This window comes from Notolepis coatsorum (genome assembly GCF_963971535.1).
Source record: "Notolepis coatsorum genome assembly, chromosome: 10".
Classification (NCBI taxonomy): domain Eukaryota; kingdom Metazoa; phylum Chordata; class Actinopteri; order Aulopiformes; family Paralepididae; genus Notolepis; species Notolepis coatsorum.
The window spans coordinates 88,193,904-88,217,367 of NC_140174.1; the positions used below are offsets into that span (position 1 = coordinate 88,193,904).

At 44.0% G+C, this 23,464-nt stretch overlaps 1 pseudogene across 1 annotated transcript in view; it reads right to left on the bottom strand.

The window, feature by feature from the left end:
- LOC311235623 (eosinophil peroxidase-like) overlaps window positions 1–23,464 on the bottom strand; it is a 47,697-nt pseudogene that overhangs the window by 13,506 nt on the left and 10,727 nt on the right. Inside the window, exons 6-7 of the transcript XR_014621078.1 lie at window positions 22,416–22,576; window positions 21,830–22,088 (exon numbers count right to left, since the gene is read on the bottom strand). The product of XR_014621078.1 is annotated as an eosinophil peroxidase-like (transcript). The remainder of the gene's footprint in view (window positions 1–21,829; window positions 22,089–22,415; window positions 22,577–23,464) is intronic.

Below are 23,464 nucleotides of genomic sequence, written 5' to 3' on the forward strand. Positions count from 1 at the left end.
GAAACCCATTATTATTTATTTATCCCAAATTAAAATTCCAACGTCCGGTCTGCAGGCAGTCAGCCCGTGCATGTCACTATACATTATGTCTATTATAATCACATTTAACATTTTAAAGGGAAACTTATAAATCACCTTTTCCAGTGTTTAGAATTGTTTTCTAGCAATGTGGGGTTGTATCAACAATGTGTGTCTCAGATTCTCATTTTGGCAGATTGCTCCAGTTCAGATGAGACAATATCCTCCCACTGAACCAAGCCATTCTGATTTGACTCGCTATCCTGCGTAGCAAGAGGCTGATCTGCATACCACAGCTCCTTCTGTGGTTGAAGCCACCGCCCACAATCAACAATTCGCTCAACAACGGAGCAGTGGGAATAATGCGGATGTGGTTTCCCTGTCACTGACACTTCCTCTAAAGAGAGGGACAGACGGATAGAGAGGGAGAGAGGCTCTCATATGGAGAGGCTCTCTGTCTCCCCCTGCATTTACACACAATCGGGAGTCGAGCCGCGCACACGGAGCAATCTCCATCTCTCCACCTGCATTTACACACAATTGCAAGTCGAGCCGCTCACACGCGCTCACGGAGCGATCTCTCTCTCTCGTATGTATCACGCTGTGTGGGTGACTGTCACTCAAAGCGCATTGCTAGTATGGGCGGAGCCCAGCCAAGAGCAGAAAATGCTGGTCGAAAGTACTTGATTAGAAATACAAAACAATGAATTGTTTTGAAAAAAAACGTACAGATGTGTTCCATAGACTCACAGGAATTGTGTAAAATTGCCGAAATTGTGAAAGGAATAGCAAAATAGGGAACCTTTAAGCATTTTATGAGCAAACACAATTGGTTAGATTGGACATTTGAAAAGGGTCTCGAATGGCCAAAACACGTCTGGAGATTATAGCCTGCTAATGTTACCACGTAAACCTTTTTTTTTACCAGTTAACCTGATAGGCGTGCTGATCAGCAGTAATGCAACGTCATGATTGTCGATTGATGAGAGTATCGATAAATAGACAGATTTGTTTATGTAGGCACTTTAAGGACCAGCCACAAGTATATACGTGTTTCGATTCCATGCGTTGTGGACCAGAGCCACGTATATACTCGTGGCAAGTTGTTATCGTTTTATTCCATATTTATAACGCTATTAACGTCCGCTATCGAGATACATGACCTACCCACATATTCGAAACATGCACTACCAGCCAGATCCGCTTAGGGGCGCCATCGCGCCACTGCAGTATCATTGAGGGGATTTAAAAAAAAAATCTTTTACAGTCCTGTGGGCGGATCATATGAGCCTCGATTCCAAACGAAGACCCTCCATCTTTGATCCAGTTACCGAACGTATTTTTCAGCCTGGAATAATGGGATTTATGATTAGCCAATGGACATATCGATCTACCAGAATCCGATGACTAATGAAGAAATGCTGCCGGCGATCACATGGCCTGACGGTAGGACACTATTCCCCCAAATTACAGCTGGATTGGACATTGTTTTAAAACCTAACGTGATCGATCAGTGAACATGGCTGATTGAACGCACACTATATTGCTAATCAATAATACTAATCGGCGTTCCCCGCCGCCCCCATTTCATCCATAGATGCTCTGTAATAGTCCGGATGCTACGCAGTTTGTTTTATTTCATTCGTATATATACAGCAGAAATGGCGTTTGATATAACGGCGCCAACGTTTAGCCTATTATCTAGCTTCCTGGAAAAAAGACTAGACGAAAAGCGCGATAAACCTTATATTCACGACGCTATAAAATGACAACCAACCGATGGATTTTTATTTTCTTTAAGCAATTATGAAGGCACGGTTTATGCACTCAAGTGACAATGAGAATGGACAGATAGCAATACTATAAATGATATATATATCTCTTAGAAAGTACATAGGTTTGTAAACAAACCGCTGTCCTGAGGCATAAATCGCAGCAAGACTGCGGACGCCAAAGTGTTAAGCAGCACATATAAATGACGAAAGATAGTGTGAATTGTCGTTGGACCACCGTTTGGGCACCGTATTAATGGTAACAATGACCAGCAGGGGCGCTCGAATACAGCTGGTGACAGCCTGCCCGACGTGTATGGAAGCAAATGAGTGACGGAAGTATTTGAATTTTATCAGACACCGAATTTATAGCATTGAAAATAATTACTTTGAAAATCATGTATCTGAATTTTTTTGCTCAGAATTTACCTATGTGAAATAAAAATGCGGTGTTTAAAATTCAATGTAAAAGATTGCGATGCAGAATCATCCGGAATACCCTGACAGGATAAGCAACCGAGCCTGGATGCAATCGAACTGACTTCTGGCCTATCACTGCACGGCTTTGTCAGTCATGTGATCACAACAAACCGGGCTCCGGTATGATAAAGCTGGGAACGAGGTTAGCTCCGGAAGGTGCTGAAGTTGACTTGCTACGGTAAGTTCTCAATGATAAACAATAACAGTTAACAGGTAGGCTAAACAGGCTAGGCTAACATTAGCTACTAGTTAGGTAACGTTAGCTAGCGCTAAACGCTGGTTTTTGATTGATTGACATTTTTATTAACGGATTGCAGAATGGGTACAATACAGTACAGCTCAATACACACAATTGTTAAGGGGATGCAGAACAGAGAAAAACCTTCGTCTTGTTTATATCAGGGTCCCCCATTTTCAATTCATCATAACATATATGACATACAGATAGACAGTACTGCTACATCTATACATTTATTATGACATACCAGATTTACAAATACAGTACAGTACATTTATGACATACCAGATTTACAAATACAGTACCGTTTGTGATACAAGAGTCTAAAAAAATAGTATATACATTTGACGAAGAAACTGTACATTGGAGGAGGTTGGGTAGGTGGGGTGGGTGGGGAAACTGTACATTGTAGGTGGTTGGGTGGGGGGTAACTGTACATTGGATTATCCACGAAACCTTACTTGGTCCCACGTAACGTTAGTTTACAAAACATTACCCGTCTATATAATGTTGAGGCAAAAATTATAAAGTGTGTGCGTGTGTGTTTTGGTGGACATTGGACCGCAAAGCAGAAAATGCATTTGCAGTTAGCCAAATAGCTGCCCTTCTTTGCCAAACTGAATTTATCACCAGTTTCCAGAGCTCATAACGTTATTGTTAAGTCACTATCTTGTGATAGTAAAATGGTTGTGGTGTGAATTACCTCTAAATTAAAGTATGACACAACAGTAATAAGAAGGATGGCAAGTGTATGATGGCATGTACAATAATGCTGTATATACCCTATGTATATTTATTCTTAATGTACTGTATATATATGTCTGTACATACCTGCATATAATCCTTTTACATATCTGTAGATACTATATCTATATATCCAGGGCTTGACAAACTTTTTGGCTCACTAGCCACTGTGGCTAGTGGTTTTCCAAAGTCACTAGCCACTCAGCATTTTCACCAGCCAAAAATCCACACACACGCCGATCATAACCCAACATTGTGTTAAAATGATCATGTGAAAATGGGCTCCAGACTCCTTTTTTCACCATCGTGATGAATGAGAGAGAGATAGAGACTAAGAAGAAACTAAGAAAATCCTTGACTAGGTAGACTCAGCGAGCACAGCCTAGCCATTGAGAAAGGTCGCCATAGGCAGACCTGGCTCCCAAGAGAAGACAGACTGTGCACCCACTGCACACAAGATGAGGTGGAAACCGAGCTACACTTCTTAACAACCTGCCCACTATACCAAGACATTAGACACATATACTTCAACCTGCCCTCTATACCAACTACCAAGATATATACTTCAACCTGCCCACTATACCAAAACATCAGAGACATATACAGAGAGAGAGAATATGGAAGTCAATGGAAGAACAGAACACAGAATAGAACACGGTAGAATAGAATGGCTAGGAAACAAGCCATGTTTGATCTGAATGGTAAATAGACTGCAATTATATAGCAGCTTTTAACCAAGAAAGAGGCATCTGGGGCAGCTGTCCATGGTGCTGAGAGCTAACTCAGAGGCCGCGCAGTAATAATGTGCACCATATTATTTGCGTGTGCCATCTTGACTGAGAGGGTGGCCAGGACGGTGTTAGTCTCGAGCCCTTATGCTTACATGAATGTGGCTAGCAGCTAGCAAACACTGTAATATTAGTTTAATAATACACGTTACGTAACATAATACGTTTGTTTACTTACTTACAAATAGTCGGTCTCGGTCTCATTCTCTTTTCCGTTTGTCGATGGTTCAGTTCACCCGGTTGGTTCAGTTCACCCGGTCTTTTCACAATATTCCACCACATTGTAACGTTAGCTAACTGTCTGTAAAGTAAACTATGGATGAGTCGGTCGCACTAACTAGTTGTCGAGCTATTAACGTTAACAGCGTCAGCTGTCAGACACGGAAGCAACACGACGCGCGCGATAGGACGAAGTGAGCACACTGTGCGCACCCAGTCCTCGTGGGATTTGTAGTACTATAATAGTATCACCTGGATTGACGTGATTATTCCAAATGCCCTTTGTAGACTACAATGTTTTTTTTTCATAGAAAAAAAAGGCACCCGCCGAATTGGCGGGTAGAATGACGCATCTACCCGCCAATGACGAATTCTACCCGCATTGGGCGGATGTCAACGTCAAGCCCTGTATATATCCCTTACCTACTCTTACTAGTTACGCTGCTGGCCAGTATGACTACTACTACCAGTGTCTTTATACCTGTATCACTGTACATAATACTACAACTCTGTACATACATCTGATTAGCATTATTACTCAGTAGTACTGATTTATATATTTTAAACAATATAATGAATTCAAGTTGTTTTATTTGTCACATATAAGGTACATGTACATTACATACTGAAACACTTGGTTCTGTATGAGCCTCCTGAGATGGTGCTTCATACAGTTTACAATTTATTTTCTTTTTGCAGGCATGACTTAACCCCAAACTAACTCACGGGTCTGTGGGTGACATTTTCCCAATGGCAAAGCAGCTGGCACGGCTTTCCCCGACCACATCAGCTATCCCATTCCCACCAAACGGAAAAAACAAATGCTCCCTGCGAGTGTGGAGGATGAACGAAGAGCTGAACCAGGCCCAAACCACCTTGACATTGCTACACAGATCCCTAGTACTTCAAGTGTTGTGGTGCTTGAATTATGCCTCTAATCGATCAGCTACTCCTGACTTTGATGAAGCTCAGACTGAATTGTGGCATCCTAGACCTTGCTATGTTTAATTGCTGCTGTGCCACAGTCACCAACATCTTCACCACCATCAGACTGGACACCCAGTCATCTGTACAGTCATTACAAAGGATGCATCACACTTATGGGCACTATTCAGGGCAACCTGCACCTGACAGGAGCCAACAATTGTCATCTTGTGGTATGGACTCCTTAGTATAACTGTATATTCTGTAGTGTACATGGGACCCATTACCTTTTCATTCATAAGCTTAGCATTGTATTGTATTTTTACTTTTTATCATGTCTATTTTATTATCTTGCAGCACTAGATGGAGGTGTCTCCTCAGAATGGACACTGATTGGGTGGTAATGAGGTGACTTAAGGGGGTGCCAGTACCTTTGTTCAGGTTGAATTGTTTTGAAGTAAAGCTCAAGACTCTATACTCCCTCTGCTCGTCTCATTTATTAACTTCCACAATCTATTCTATTTTTGCACAATCGAAGGCAGGCATGGCCACCTTCATTTCACTATTATGTCTTGTGTATGTACAGTATGTGACGATTAAACCTCTTGAATCTTGGAAGTGCAGGGTTTCATTCTGAATGCTTAGATTTATGTTCCGTTTTGGGGGAGCAGTTTTATTGTTGAAGCCTTTGGTTTGTTTATTTCCTTTCTCCCTAAAAGTATGAAGCTATTGCGACGGTACGAGCAAAAGCAAAACAGTCTGCCATTTCATGAACTTATTTATGTCTTCTGAAGTCCTGCCTCGCATGTGCAGTGGAACACAGTATGATAAACATGGCATCTTAAGACATTCACAACGCTAGGCTCATCCACCTGATATTCAATACACTTGAGAATCACAAAGTTTCTTCACACACTTTAAAATGTTGTGGCAGACTGTCACAAACAAGGTATATAACAACACATACATGGACCGGGCTGTTGTGAAGCCAGCCCATCCAGTGAGTGCTTTAACCCTTTCACTGCCACACAACAGCCGGTTAACCCTTTCACTGTGACAATACAGAAGGTTAGCCCTTTACTATCACACAACCGACGGCGATGCTCCATCATTAGCTCCGCGTGGCAGTGAAAGGGTTAAGCACAGGTCCCAGCAGAAATAAACAACGTTTTCCTAAAGTAAATGATATTTATTATATGAAACCTCAGTGTAAACACACAACAGGGAGAACAGCTGTGATCGCCTTGTCCGATCAGAGCAGTAAGTGTGGTCCGTCCTTTGTAATGACTGTACAGATGGGGTGAAGTAATCATGCCTGCAAAAAGAAAATCAATTGTAAATTGTATGAAGCACCATCTCAGGAGGCTCAATACAGAACCAAGTGTTTCACTATGTAATGTACATGTACCTTATGTGACAAATAAAACAAAACTTGAATTCATTATATTGTTTGAAATATATAAATCAGTACTACAGAGTAATAATGCTAATCAGATAGGCTATGTACAGAATTGTATTATTATTAGGGCTGTCAAGTTTATCACGTTAATTAGATTAATTAATTACACAGCAAATTATCGCGTTATGAAAATTAACTACAAAAAAAAAGAAAAAAAAAGTTTTAGATGCAAATTTTTTTTGTCTCATTCATTCCATAAGAACGTAGAATACACATTACAGATTTTTTTTTTAATATGGGCTATTTGCATGTTCTTGGTATCTGATTCTAGGGACATCTATGGATCTCAGGGAATGTATTCCCAGTGTCAGAAGTACTGTGTCTGTTACTAGGCTTGAGTAAATTGTAATGAACCAAATGAGAATATCAATAAATTTTTTTTTTATCTTTGACTGTGAATAACACTATGCTCAAATTGACCAGACCTGAAAATCTAAGCAAATTAATAGATGGAAGATGATTAAACAGAAGGTTTTGTAGATACAGTACTGAATTCTGCCATCCGGACACATGCAATTTGAAATATGATTATAGAATATCGAATATCAGGCTTAAAATGGTTATGCGATTAAAATGCGATTAATTAGATTAATTAATTACAAATCCTGTAATTAATTAGATACATTTTTTTAATCGCCTGACAGCACTAATTATTATGTACAGTGATACAGGTATAAAGACACTATGGTAGTAGTCATACTAATACAGCAGCGTAACTAGTAAGAGTAGGTAATGGATATGTACAGATATAGATATAGTATCTACAGATATGTAAAAGGGTTGTATGCAGGTATGTACAGACATATACAGTACATTAAGAATAAATATACATAGGGTATATACAGCATTATTGTACATGCCATCATACACTTGCCATCCTTCTTATTACTGTTGTGTCATCCAAAAATACTTTCATTTAGAGGTCATTCACACCACAACCATGTTACTATCACAAGATAGTGACTTAACAATAACGTTATCAGCTCTGGAAACTAGTGATACATTCGGTTTGGCAAAGAAGGGCAGCTATTTGGCTAACTGCAAATGCATTTTCTGCTTTGCGGTCCAATGTCCACCAACACACACGCACACACTTTATAATTTTTGCCTCAACATTATATTGACAGGTTTTGATTGATTGATTGATTGATTGAATGTTTTGTAAACTAACGTTACGTGGGACCAAGTAAATCTGGTATGTCATAATAAATGTATAGATGTAGCAGTACTGTATCTGTATGTCATATATGTTATGAATAAAAAATGGGGGACCCTGATGTAAACAAAACAAACGTCTATCTCTGGTCTGCATCCCCTTAACAATTGTGTGTATTGAGCTGTACTGTACCCATTCTGTAATCTGTTAATAAAAATGTCAATCAATCAATCAAAAACCAGCGTTTAGCGCTAGCTAACGTTACCTAACTAGTAGCTAATGTTAGCCTAGCCTGTTTAGTCTACATGTTAACTGTTATCGCTTATCATTGAGAACTTACCGTAGCACGTCAACTTCAGTCACCTTCTCTTCTCTTTGTCGTCGGGAGGAAAGCGCAACAGCACAAATTACTACATACCGGAGCCCGGTTTGTTGTGATCACATGACTGACAAAGCCGTGCAGTGATAGGCCAGAAGTCAGCTCGATTGCATCCAGGCTCGATTGCTTATCCTGTCTGGGTAACCCGGATGATTCTGCATCGCAATTTTTTACATTGAATTTTGAACACCGTAATTATGCATTCGAATTTTTTACATTGAATTTTAAACACCGCATTTTTATTTCACATAGGTAAATTCGGAGCAAAAATATTCAGATACATGATTTTCAAAGTAATCTTTTCTTTTTTCTCATAAAGAAAAAAGGAAAAAAATTATATCTTGCAGCATATTTAAAATGTTTCTTTCTTATATTAAAGTATATTTAATGTTTAAGAATTGTAAAGGATAGGCAAAAATAAGCATGTGCTTCAGCCTATTCCTGTTTTCGGTCATTGAGTTTGGATTTTGTGTGTGAGCTTACTTTGAATATGTACATTTCTGATTTTTTCTTTTTTTCTTTTCCTTTTTGAAAGTCCACACGTGTTTTTGATTTATCTGTAAACAAAGACCGAAAATAAAACTATTCATTCAATGCTATGAATTCGGTGTCTGATAAAATTCAAATACTTCTGTCACTCATTTGCTTCCATAGACGTGCCTGCTCTGTTCATACGGGAGGAGCGCCGCGCTCGACAAAGAGAGAGGCAGAGAGAGAATGAGAGAGAAAATGCACTGCAATGTTGTGTTCTGACCACATGTTTTGGCTAAAATACATAGTATTGTACAGTATGTATTGTATGCCTCGTTTTATAAAAATGTTTGGCCCGACGCGCGGCTCTCTTTATAATGGATATAATCTGTCTAGGGCCCTGGTCTTGTGGCTTGTTCTTATGTCTCTCACGCGGACGACCCTGGTTTGAATCCCGATTTGTATTTTATATAATTAATTTATAAAAATGAAATGGCGAAGTTGTACTGTAGCAACAGTATGAATTAATGTGGCTGAATTAAAGAATTAATAATTAAAACCTGTCAATTCAGCAGTCAAAGTGTATATATTAAAACGTGTCAAATCTAACTTCATTAGACGGCCGATGCACGGCTCTCTTGTCCATTCATTTCATCAGAAGAAAGCGTTAGTGTAATGCTTTTTGGTAACAATAAGTTTGTGTAAACATGCAATGTTGCTGAATAAAATAATTAAACAGTTTTCAGCATTATCACGCTTGTTTACCAACGATTTGGTTATAGTGTACTATAAGATGAAAGGATTTGAGCTGTGTTTTATGTGTCACTGTGGCACAGTGACAAGATTGCCGTTTCCCAAACACTAAGCCTTGGCAAAAAGCTTGTTCGAATCTTGTATTTTTTCCTTTATAAAATGAAATGTTGTTCTGCCAACATGTTTTGGCTAAATACATTATTGTACATGTACTGTATGTCGTTTTATTAATCTATTCCTCTCATGCAGTCCATCTGTTTTCTTTGAAAACATAACGTTACTGAATTTAATAAGGAATGCAAATATGTTCGCATTCATAGCAGAGTACTGAAAGCAGGGCCGCCTGGGAGAAATGCGAGGCCCTGTGCGAGATTTAAACGCGAGGCCCCCCCCCCCCCCCCCCCCCTAAAAAGGTAAAAAATATATATACAATTTTTTTTTCTTTTTTCATACAGTCAACATATTCTTAAATAATAGCGCTGCCCGAGGCTGGGCATGATACAGTCAACATATAGCAAGAGAGAGCGAGAGAGAGCTCCCGTTCTACAGTCAATACAGTGTTATCGCTGCACAGACCCGGCAATGCCCCTGACCCTCCACCAGAGCAAGGCCAGAGAGAGAGAGATAGAGAGAGCATGTCTGTTTGTGTGTGTGTGTTAGAGAGAGAGCATGTATATGTGTGTTAGAAAGAGAGAGAAATATATAGAGAGAGAGCATGTCATTTTGTGTGTTAGAGAGAGATATAGAGCATGTCTGTATGTTAGAAAGAGAGAGAGAGAGAGCATGTGTGTTTGTGTGTTAGAGAGAGAGAGCATGTCTATGTGTGTGTGTGTTAGAGAGAGAGCATGTATGAGAGAGATAAGCAAAGATGAGCCCCTAAAGGATATTCAACTTTTAATGGAAGAACAAAACAGAAGGAAAAGATAACTTCACAAAGGCAACATGAATATACATAGATCCAAAAGGACAAAGATCAACACTTAAATCCAAAGAGAAGAGGGTCTATACCAGAGAAAACAAAGTAGCAAGGAGCCAATGGCCGACATCAGCTAAATAGGCTAACTGCAAATAGAGCCAGGTACTGACACCAGGCCACATACAGCTTTGGCCAACGCTACCCAAGCTACACAAACGACCAAGACAATTCACACACAGCACATGTCGTATCTCCAAATGTTGTGAAGTAACATATGTTTTGCCTGGAAAAAAACAACGTTATTAACAAAACATTCGGGAGGGGAAGGAAGGAAGAGTGGGGTAATGTCCAATGGACATCTTACCTGCACCAAGGAACGCAGGGCGAAAGGCCGCAACACAGGTCTCCACGTTAACGAAAGGCCTCTCGCTGGCGGGACAAAAAGAAGCTATGGCCGGAGCCTTGTCATGGTGCAGGCCCGACTACATCTTCTGTCAAAGATGATGTCGTAGTCAGAGTGCCAGGGCCTGCTATTCTCACGGCTAATGTCAATGGTCGTAGCACAAGCTAACAGCTAACTCTAGGCTAACTGATAGCATCAAGCTAACGTTCCCAGCCGGGCGAAAACTAGCAGCTAACGTCGTAGCTAAACAGCTAACTGGCTAATAGTTAGCTCAACCCGGCTATCGCTAACCACTAGCTAACGCAGAAGCAAGCTATGCGGCTACCACTGAAAAACTGTACAACGTGAGAAAAGCAATACAGGCCAACACTTCAGACAGCCAGTGGCGTCGCGTGGGTAAAATAACAGGGGAAGCCAAAAAAAAATTATAAAAAAAAAAATTATTAAATATTTTTATTAATATTTTTTATTTTATTTTTTTTAAGTCAAGCAGTCACCATGTACACTACAGTATGGCTCGGCGGCCAGTCAAACTTTCTTTTTATTTATTTAACAGATTGCAGAATGGGTACAATACAGTACGGCTCAATACACACAATTGTATAAGGGGATGCAGACCAGAGAAAGACGTTTGTCTTGTTTACATCAGGGTCATTAATACTGCTGGAGCATTGGTTCATTTTTGGTCCGATTTTTCCTTGCACGATTTTGCGCGCCGCGTGGGAGCAAATTCGAGACACATATTCGGTTGCAAAAAGGTGTCCCACGGTCTCCTCTATGGCCGTGAATATTTTCACGCGGATCGGAATCACGGCGCGCCCGTGGGACACTTTTCCGTTTCGGCGAGTTTATTCCACGCTTTCTGTTTTCCTTTTCTAAGCATTTTAGGGGCTACATGTGAATGAGAAAAGTTGCGGGACGCCCAGATGTTTCCACGATAGAAAGCTCGCGTGGATCCCATAATAGGCTCACTTAATACAGCGTTTTTAAAATCACACGACATTTTCAGGGTCGCGAGCCGACCTTTTCCCCTCGTTTTCGATGATGGAAGTGATTTAGGAAAAGCTTCGGCACGCCGAGAGGTCCCCGTGGATTTAATCTCGCGAGGATCGGGGCAATATTCGGCCCGTGGGAACAGTTACGGGTTAATACAATGTTCAGAGTGCAGAGGGGAAAATATGTGTTTTCCTCTCAGCCCCGTTTTAAACTTTTAGGGTGTGGCAGTCAGCTCGAATCTGATTGGCTAGGATCGGATTTGGACTCTATAATGCTGGAAGCCTGGAGAAAGAGACCTACCTCCTGCCTCTCTCCTATACTAGCTGAAGTGAGCACAGTGAGTCTGACAGTGTGTTAGAGGGAGTGAGAAGGAGAAGAGGGAGACATTTAAAAAAAAATAAAAAAAATATAACACAGATGCACAGACGAAAAAGAATGTAAACTATATTATTTTTTTTTTTTTTTTTTTTTCATATTTCATATTTGATATTAATTCATATTTTAATATTAGGGAGGCATGGCTTCCGTTGGCTTCCATAAGGATTCGCCACTGCAGACAGCCGCTGTGTTTTCCTCTTCTCATACGAAGAGGGAAGGGAAAAAGAAGGCAATACACGTCCCACTACAGAGTGGTGTTTACCATAGCGGTGCCGGCAACAAGTCCCTCGCGGACTATAGCCGACTTGAGCATGGAGATATTCTCATAATGAAACACCAAGCTCACCTCCCTCGCACCAGGTGCTGACACCAGGCCACACACCGTTAGCTACTACAACAGCTAGCCGGCCCGTTTGGCTCCCGAGAGAGAGATATCCACGGCGGGAATAGAATAGAGTGCATTAAAAACTCACCAAACGTCCAAGAGGATGGAGACAACCACGTGGAGTTGACGAAGTTCATCTGCCGAATGACCGTCCTCTTCATCTTGGCATAACAATGCTGCACGCGCTCTCTCTAGGTTAGCTAACGCTAGTTAGCCTTTAGCTAAGCTAGCTACTAGCCGACATCATCATTGCCATCCCGACTGAACCACACGTTAGCACTCAATATAACGTAGCTAAAGCTAACTAGCTGTCCCTGCCTTTAGCCGGGATGGCTAGCCTGACTTAACTGTCTAACATGCAACAACTTTCATCTTCAGTCCATCTGCCGAATGACCGTCCTCTTCGTTTTGGCTGGCATAACTAAGCATAACCTCCAAAGCTGCACGCGCGAAATAGTCAAACGCAGCTGATGCACGCCGGCATACACATGATGTAACCCCTCCCTTCTTGAAACCAATCTGCAGAGCCCCAGAGCTCCAATAGAGAATAGTGCAGAGCCGCAGAGCCAGGAACATTCTACAAAAGTGTCTAATGTGAAATATATAAGCATATAAGCAAAACTAGATTTTAGGTCTGTGATGAAAAAGGGCCTCGCGGGAAGGGGGGCCTCGCAAAAAAAATAAAAAAATAAAATAAAAATAATTTTTTTTTTTTTTTTTGTGCGAGGCCCCCCTTCCCGCGAGGCCCTGTGCGACCGCACTGCTCGCACACCCCCTGAAGCGGCCCTGACTGAAAGTGAGGTAGAGGCGGAAGTGCCAATTTTCTCAAATTAAAAGAAAACAGCAATTTCACGGAGAGGATATGTCTGGAAAAAGGAATAGCTATCTATCTAATAACACTTTAACCTATTGGTAAACTAACGTATTGATGATAATATACATAACTACGTTTGAAAAATAAAACGATACTTTTGTCTGATTTGTGATGTCATTTGTGGTCCGCAGATGGACAGCATGGGAGGAATAGATTAATAAAACGACATACAGTACATGTACAATAATGTATTTAGCCAAAACACGTTGGCAGAACACCATTTCATTTTATAAATGAATTATATATAAAAAAGGAAAAAAAGATTCGAACCAGCTTTTGGCAAAGCCTTAGTGTCTAGGAAACGGCAATCTTGCCACTGTGCCAGTGACACATGAAAAACAGCTTGAATATTTTCACAAAATCGTTGGTAAACAAGCGTGAAATGCTGAAAATATACCCATTGGCTCCTAATTTGACAGGAAATGCACATTCAACGCATGTGATGCCATTAACAAACTTGTTGAGTATTTTTACATAACTTTTATGGCTTTATTGTTTTAAAATCCCAATATTGTTGTGAGTCTGATTTTATTTTATTTTATTGATGGATTAAAAACACACAACAAGGATCCAAAGGATAACATGAGTAAAACATACGGTTATCCTATAAACCATAGTTATACGAGTATAGCGAGCACTCTGCTCGTAGTGGAACATATCCCATATCCAGTCCAATACTGAATAAATGTCTTCACATGTACACACCCATCCGCCTGGCCACACCCCCATCCGCTCCTCTACATAAGCAGGGGTGTGGCCATACTAACAGCTCCTTCCCAAGTCTTTCACCACCGAAGGCGAAGACCACGGGGTCCTCAGTGAGTCCGAGCAGAGCGCTCGCTATACTCATATGGTTATAGAATAACCGTATGTTATATATCGTATTAGCTTACGCTCTGCTCGTAGTGTAACATAGGAGCTGAGCTGAGCAGAGCGGAAGCTCGACAAATGTACCCGCTGAGGCCCCCCACAACCATCAGAACCGGGGAGGACCCGAGCCCCCGGACCCCCCTAGTGGAGGACGGGAGGGAATCGGATCCGACTGTGCGAAGAGGGTTTAGCAACTCAAACGCACAGGGTGAGCAGACTTCCCACAGAAGAACCCACGACTACACAGGCGCGCAACCCACATGCCACTAGGGAACGAACAGGAAGGAAACAAAAACTATTACAATCCCTAATATCACAGGGTCAAGGTCAAGAACCCAACCCTGTGGCAAGGCCGTAGCAGCGGAGCACGAAGGAGGACCCAGCCCCAGGAAGGGTCAGGACCCCCCGGAAAAAGGGGGCCTGGTGAGGCCAACGACGCCGCAGCCTTGAGACCCCACCAGGCGGTCACTAGTGACACCACCCCCTACATCGCCAGCGTATCGGAGAGGGCCCATCCAAGAGCAGGCCCTCCCCCCCCCTACAGCACGCTGCCCTGAAGCATTCAAAGAGGCTACACCCCCACAGTGGGACCAGGCAGCACACCGGGGAGACAACCCCCAAAGAGATCTGCGCCCCGGCGGACAACGGGTTAACTGACCTGGTCCGGCGCGACCAGACCAGTCCTGTGTCCTAATCACACCACCATCCCCAGTCCTAAGAGGGGGGGCAGGTACACGTGTAGTCTTTTACCAACACACTTGCAGTTCCGCGTTCGGGTTCTGCGATCTGATTGGCCACTGACGTTTCTCTGCGCCAATCGCCACGTAGCTGCCGCCTCGCCTAGTTCTATGTCGTATAAGCTTCCGCTCAGCGTCTACTGCACATATTCTCACTCCAATGCTGTGCACTGAATAAAAACTCACAAAATGTACCTTTACATACCAACATCCGTCTGGCCACACCCCCCGCTACCTATATAAGCAGTGGTGTGGCCACACACTCATCTCCTTCTCAAATTTCACCACAAGAGAGTGCCTGTATACCAAACACTTGACGTGGGAAAGAAAGTATTTAGCTGAAGAAAGGAAAACAGAAGAACAAGGAGATACGTTGACGTTACATCTTTATTTTCTCTCTCACTATTTTCGAGAAAATACAGCGATAATGTCTTAGTTACTGGGGTGTCTGGAAGATGATCATTCTGACCTCCACCAGCTTTTTGTATTAGGGGCTCTCGTCGCTGATCTACTCCCCGCCTGCAGTCCTCCTTGCTGCGGCTGGATAGGTATTGAACCTCCGGTTCTACAGCTGGACTGCAGGAGGCACCGGCTGTTGTGAGAAACTGGTTGCTTTCTGGGCTGAGTGAGTAATGTTTTGCTATGCGAGCGCCAGTTGGCTGCTAATGCTATGGGGGTTAACTGACAATTTTACGAAGGCCGGCCCCAGATTAGGGTCCTCTGCTCGGCCTGGCGACGGACGGAGGGTCCTGGTCTGACGCCCATAATGGTCAAACTAGTGGGCCGCGACCAAGATCTGGTTTGAACCCGGGCTTCTCTGGACGAGCGGATGCTTCTGTCCCGTGAAGGCCCCATCTTTCAAATGACTGAGAGATTACACCCTAAGCACGAGGAAATGTGGGTCTGGATCTTCTTTATCGGTAGTTCCATGCTCAAGTCGGCTGCAGCCCGTATGGGAATTGTGCCGACTCCGCCGTATGTCTGTTAAATCACCGTTGAAAACTGTGTTGACATTTCTTTTTCTCTTAGGATGAGGAGGGATTCAGGCGGCGGCCTGTCTGAAGTGTGGCTTGTTATGTCGTTGTGTACAGTTCAGGTGATAGCTGCTTAGCTTGCGTGCTAGTGTGTGGCCTACTGTTAGTCAGTCAGCTGTTAGCTGCGGCGCTAGCCTGTTGTGTTCACTAGGCTAGGAAACGTTAGCTTGTTGCTATCAGTCGGGAGCGGCTGTTAGTTTAATGCTACACTGTTGAACGTTACTGTGAGTATAACAAGCCTTAACACTCTGACTATGACGTCATCTTTGACAGAGGATGTTAGTCGACCCTACACCGGGTGCCCTGCCAGCGAGGACTTAGTCAACATGGGGAACGGCGGCTGGGTGGCGCAGCGGACATTTGCCCTCGTCACCAACGCAGGAGACGCCGGGTTCGACTTCGGCTGTCCCGTTAACCAGTGTTCACAGTCCTCTCGGCCTGCACTCAGGGTGGAGGTAGGAGTCCTGCGGACTTGACACTTCTTCTTTCCTTCTAAATGTTTTGTAATAACGTTGTTTTCCAAAACGTGTGTTGCTGCAATACATTGAGGATATGACGCGTGTTGTGTGTGAATTGTCTTGTCACTGGTATAGCTTCTCTCTACCTAGAAAATTGGCGTTGTTTTTTACGTGTGTAAAAATGAACTGGTTTAGTTGTGATGAGAACATGTGTGTTCATGTAACGTTAGTAACATGGTTGAACTCACAACTAAGTGGGTTAATTAACCTGTGAAGCTATGCTTAGTGACTTGAGTGAGTGTGATTGTGATGTGATTGAGGAATAAATTCTCTCAGCCTGTGATGACAATGAACAGCGTGTTCACATATTAACAGGGGTACCTGTTCAACCTGGTCGTATCAAGGGTAAGGTAGGGAGGGGTGACCCACCCCCCGTTTTTTTCCCTGGGGCTTCCCCCCCTCCTCTCAAACATGTTTTGTTTACAATATATTGTGTCACTATGTTTGTGGGGATACGATGTAGCCCTCAGCTTAAACTGCTGGGGTTGTGCTTCTGCTTGAGAAAGGTTGTTTGGTCACTGTCATATGTGCTTAGCAAGGCCTGTGGCCAATACGTAATCGAGGACTTATGTCTCTCTCGTTATGAAAAACGGCATTCCTCTGTACTAAGAGTGTACTTTTGCCCCTTTTTTGTTGTGATGAAGGGTTGCGTGTGTCGTTGAGATCCACAACTGGGTTAGGTTTTGGCCCACAGAAGCACATGTGTAAGTCTGGTACCGGGGCTCTTAAGGGGCCCTCTCCGTTGTGTTTTTCCTTAGTAAAAATCAGATAGCAGGTTCGCACATGAGCTATGTGAAGCTGTTAAACGCTTCATGTAGCATGCTATGACTGGTGTCATGGCTCTACTTTGTCATTACATCGTATCAGGGGTGAGGGGTCGTAAAGGGGTGAACTGGTAAACCCTTCCTCCCCCTTTCTCTGTTTGGGCAGGGGTTAAAACCCCCTGTCCTTCAGGCTTCCTGTCACGTTGCTGGTTCGGCAGGGGGGGGGGGGGCGGTTTCCTGGTCCCACGCCCTGAAAGATTGGGCATGTGCACAGCGGAAATTCCCCCGCCATAGAGTACGTCACTGGGCGCGTTTCTATTGGTAAGGCTTCCGTGAGTTGTTCAGGTTCCATGTTATGGTTCTGTTTCAGGGAGTTTTCAGAGCCTCCTCCTCACAGAGCTCTTCTTCAGGGAGAAGAGCCTTCTGTGAGTTCGGACCCTCCCTCCCAGTAATAAAAGAAAAGAGGGAGCCTCCTCAGAGTTTCAGAGCCTCCTCCTCAGATTGTCAAGGTGAGTAGAACTTCGAAAAGGAGTTCTGCTCCGTTGTATTCGATTCGATTATTGAGCTTGGTGGGTGATGCAACGCAGTAGAGACGTGGTTCTTCTGCGCTGCTTCCTACTGGTAGTGTGTGTATTGGGTCAGAGCCTCCTCCTCTGGTGTTTGGGGTTCTCCTCGGGGAGTTCAGAGCTCCTCCTCGGAGAGTCCTAACCCAATTGTTACATAGCTCAATGCTGCAATATGTCTTTTCAATCTATACAGCTCACGTGGGAAGTCTCTCTGGGGGTTCCCCGTCCTCTCCTTTTTGGAGTAGGTGGACGGGGTATTGTTTAGGGTTTCCCTGACTCCTCGCCTTACAGGTCTGTCGAGTCATGGGTTTCCCCCGTCATAGGGGTACGTCGCTCACCGTCCCCTCTTATGAAGTGTGGTTGACGGGGTGGTGTTTTCCCTCAGCCGTGTCGCATGGGACCCATGTCCTTATTATTTTTTTCTGAAAAAATTTAAAATAAAAAAGCTGCTTTTTGTCGTTCCCCCAGGCGGCTTGGAGGAACGGTATCTGGTGTCTTGTTAGACTATCCATTGATGTGTTTTGGGTCTCGACGTGTACATAGTGCTGGCCCTGGGTGTTTGATAGGAATCACGCAGGGTGTTTGATAGGAATCACGCATGAGGCTTGTGCGCCTTGGTTGCTCATCATTAAAACTGCTTTTTTTGGGGCAACTGAGATAGAGTTGGTCTCTTCCGAGTGCCAGTTTACTAGGTTGTCTCGACGAATTCTCGTTCATATCTGGGGGATGTTAACGGAATAGATCAAAGCATAGGTAGAGGGGTCTCACGCCCTTGGGGTGGGCCACTGAGCGCGGTACGAACGGGACGCCCTCTATAATGTTTTAGATCGACACGCGTACCTACCCCCCCTCCTAGAGTTGGGGATGTCGGCGTGATTAGGGCACGGGACTGGTTCTGGTCACGCTGGTCCAGGTCAGTTAACCCGTTGTCCGCCGGGGACGCAGATCTGCTGTTCTGGTACCCTGAGGGACTTGTGCTTTTTTCAGGGGGAAAAATGCCGGGTCGGCCCGGGTGTCACAGGGTTTGATATTATGGCGATGTTCGTTCTCCATTCTTTTCGCCCCTCTCTTCTCCCGCTTACGCATGGCTGAGAGGGGGCTGTTGAGGTGGTTTTTATAGTACTCCTCTGGCATCCCTGTGTACGTCCCGGTCCGCCGGGCCCGGTCCGAAGTTGTTTTCGTCGACCTGTAGGCCTGGGATAACCCCTTTTTGAAAACGAAAACACTTGTACTGCGGTATAGCCAGTGTATACCCGCAGGTGTGTTTGAGTTTTTTCCTGAGGGGTTATAGGAACAACCACCGCATGTTGAACCAAGAGGGTGGTTGATTCCCTGGTGTGTTGGAGCGGAGTCAACTCCCGGGTTACCCGGTTGAGTGTGCCCCTGCACGTTCATGACGTCTGCCAATCGTGTCAGCCTTCTCTGCCTCTGCCCCTCTAGAGCGTCGGGGATTTTTTGGTGGAGGCTTTGACATGGTGCTCAACAATGCCAGCATACGCCCCTTCCGCCGGGGTGCTGTTTTCAGTTTACCCCTTTGGCGCCCGTCTCGTCCGCAGTGCTCCAGGCTCGGGTCAAGTGCCTGCTGCCTGGATTGAGGGATCGGCCTCTTCTGGAGGTCGTCTCCCTGGTGCGCTGCCTGCTCCCGCTGTAGTGTAGCCTCTTGAGTGCTTCGAGTTACAGCCATGCTGACTGCCTGAGTATGCCAGGGTCAGTGAGCCAGGCGGCGTGCTAGTGGGGAGAAGGGCCTGCTCTTGGATGGGCCCTGTCCGAATACGCTGGCGATGTGGGGGGCCCCCTTTTTCCGGGGGGATCCAGTCCCTTCTGGGTCTTCCTTCGCGCTCCGCTGCTACGGCCTTGCCACAGGGTTGAGTTTTGCTCTTGACCCCGTGATTTTGGGGGCGGTAACAAGGTTTGTTCCTTCCGTTCGTTCCCTGGTGGCATGCGGGTTGTGCGTAGTTGTGGGGTCAAGCCACGGTCTGCTCACCCTGTGCGTTGAGTTGCTCGAGTTCCTCTTCGCACGGTCGGATCCGTCTCCCTCCAGTCCTCCAATAGGGAGGGTATCCCTCCATTAGGGAGGGTCGGGGGGCTCGGTCCTCCCCAGTTCTGATGGTTGTGGCCTCAGTGGGGTACATTTGTCGAGCATCAGCTCCCGCTCAGCTCCCGTTGTGCAGTAGATGCTGAGCGGAAGCTTATACGACATAGAACAGTAGGTTATGAATATAACAGTGTTCTATGAGTATAGTGACGCTCAGCGTCTAGACGCCACTGCGGCCCTTGATCTTGCCTTGTGGTGAAAGATAGAGAAGGAGATGATTGTGTGGCCACACCCCTGCTTATATAGGTAGCGGGGGGGTGTGGCCAGACGGATGTTGGTATGTAAAGGTACATTTTGTGAGTTTTTATTCAGTGCACAGCATTGGAGTGAGAATATGTGCAGTAGACGCTGAGCGTCACTATACTCATAGAACACGGTTATATTCATAACTTACTGTTCTGCACTACTATCCTCAGTTAACGTAATTTATACAAATCAAAGTATTGATTTCGCCGTAACGAATCATTAAAAAAATATACCATTAACTGGAATATGTTAGTTTCTTACACATATGGATTATGTAATTGGTTTGTCATGACAAACTAATATAAAATCACGAATTAACCAGTGGTTATCCTATAGCCCTAGTTATATGTACATTTCAACAAAGTGGAGCTGCCGGGGACTTCCATAGCATACGCCTTCAAATCCTCTTACCTTGACGATTAAAGTTATTCCCATGGCTGGTTTTGATATTTTACGATGCCAGTTTGTGAGAATTCATTGTAGCCAGCCTTTGGCTCAGGGGTAGAGCGGGTCGTCCAATGATCGAAGGGTTGGTGGTTCAAATCCCGCTCAAGCCCATCTCCATCCCATTGCCGTTGTGTCCTTGGGCAAGACACTTAAACCTACTTGCTTTGTATGAATGTGTATGCATGTGAATGAATGTTGGTGGTGGTCGGAGGGGCCGTAGGCGATGATTATTCGCCACGCTTCCGTGAGTCTGCCTCAGGGCAGCTCTGGCTGCAATTGTAGCTTACCACCACCGATATGACTGTGTATGAAAGAATAATGGACTCTGAAGCGCTCTGGGTGTCATGAAGAGCGCTATATAAATCCAAGCCATTATTATTATTATAGTTAGGCAAACACTAATATCATGGAGATATTAGATTATATTTAAATAGATCGTCATTAAATGAAAAGAAGGTCAGTGCAAATGTAGCAGTAAAGTGTAATGGTGATATATATTGTACAGGTGAAAGGTACAGTATGAAATATATAAATTAGTACTAGTGGGTGTAGTGCTAACAGAGTTGTAATACCAATATGTACAGTGATACAGGTATAAAGACAGTATGGTCGGAGTCATACTGGCCAGCAGTGTAACTAGTAAGAGTACAGGGGCGAGAGTGGCTCAGGAGGTAGCGTGGTCGTTTGGTAGTCGGAAAGTTCCCAGTTCGATTCCCGCTCCTCCCGGGCAACATGTCGATGTGTCCTTGAGCAAGACACTTAACCCCTAATTGCTCCCGATGTGCAGGTTGGCACCTTGCATGGTTGCCTCCGCCATCGGTGTGTGAATGTGAGGAACAAAAATTGTAAAGCACTTTTAAAAGCGCTATATAAATGCACCATTTACCATTTAAGAGTAGGTAAGGGATATGTATAGATATAGTATCTACAGATACGTACAAAGGATTATGTGCAGGTATGTACAGACAGGTGGCTAGAATTGATTGAATGATCTTTGTCATCGTACAGGTACAACAAAATAAAAATGCAAACCCTAGGTGCCAAGACACAATAATATAAAAACAAGCAATGAGACAAATTTTAAAAAGTATACAAAAAATAAATAGAGTAAACTAAGCATATAGATGCACTATTATTGCACGATTTCGCTCATATTGCACGGTAGCTATTTGGTGTATGCGTGGGAAACGCGTGACTACCTTCGAAGACGATTCTCCAGGGTGTGAAGAAGGCCGTGTGGAGCAGCGTGCTGGGGAACTGGGGGTGCTCGTTGTACTGCTCGTCCAGGCGGAAGACGAAGGGCTGGACCATCAGGTGGGCGAACCTGTAGGCGGCCGTGGCGAACACGTTGGCGATGCTGGGGTCCACGTCCTCGTCGTAGCCGGGGTAGTTGGACAGCTCGCTGGCCATGAAGTCCGGGCCGAAGACGTAGGGCAAGTAGTCCCTGAAAGTGACGACCTGAGAAAGTAGAGGAACAGGGGTTGAATTGCGTGCGGAGACGTCACACTAGATTAGTTTAGGTAACATTAGATTAAAGTTTATTAGTACAAAAGTACAGTACAACGAAAAGAGGTTTGGCATCCAAACCTGAGAGCAAATGGGTAGAGTGCAATAGTAATATACAATGTACTGGTGATCAGATGTATGTACAGAGTTGTAATATTAATATGTACAGTGATACAGGTATAAAGACAGTATGGTAGTAATTCATACGGGTAGACTATAGTATGAGGTGGGTAGTGAAGATTATCATGCTTACAGTGTAGGGCAGTTGTAGACACTCACCTGGAGATAAGCACCAATGATCTTCCGGGTCTCCAGGTAGAGTCTATCTCCACGCCACATGGGGTTGAGCTCGGCCAGGGCTCGCGCCAGGCGGTTGTGCTCACGCAGCATCAGCGTGTGAATCGAGGTCAGCTGAATGTTCTCATTGCACCGCTCATCACCTATAGAGAGAGAGGCAGGGAGGACAGGCCGTGTTTCTTACAGGCGGCAATGTGAGGATAGGTTAGGCTAGTGGTTCCCAAAGTGTGGGGTGTGACCCCCAACATTTTGTGTGGAGCGCAAAAAAAAGAAAAATAATATTAACACTTTGATTGCCTAAGGCTAAATTCATGATATACCATCCCTTGCCAGCTCTATTTGTCTATGGAGAAGTTCAAAAAGTCAAGATAGACTGCGCTCACAAAATATAACACTGGGTGCTGAAATCCCGTCGAGTATAATAGAAAGAAAGCAATACGCTTGGACCAGCACTCTCAGATTTTGGTAGATTTAATCGCAGCCTGAAACAAACATGTTTCGGAACTGTAATGTTCCTTCTTCAGTGTTGATGGCTAGCTAATGTTCTCACAGACAATATTGTTTTTATATCAAGAACAGCAGAAGTGGATGATGTCACTTCCTGCTGTTCTTGATATAAAAACAATATTGTCTGTGAGAACATTAGCTAGCCATCAACACTGAAGAAGGAACATTACAGTTCCGAAACATGTTTGTTTCAGGCTGCGATTAAATCTACCAAAATCTGAGAGTGCTGGTCCAAGCGTATTGCTTTCTTTCTATGGAGAAGTTCCCCTTCTTTGCAGGGCTATAACTTTTTAAATTCCATTGCTAAATTGCCATTATTAGGGCCCATTCAATGTCCTATATGTATTGTTCAGGGTGTATGAACGTTAAACTTTTTCATTCACATATTCATACTAAAATATGATCTAAGGTATAAGTATGTTTTCATCTCTTTCTGCAGCTTTCTCCAGAACGTGATTTATAGCCCCAAATGCATTATATTGATGATCAAATACAGTTTGATAGCAATCGGCGCGATATAAAAA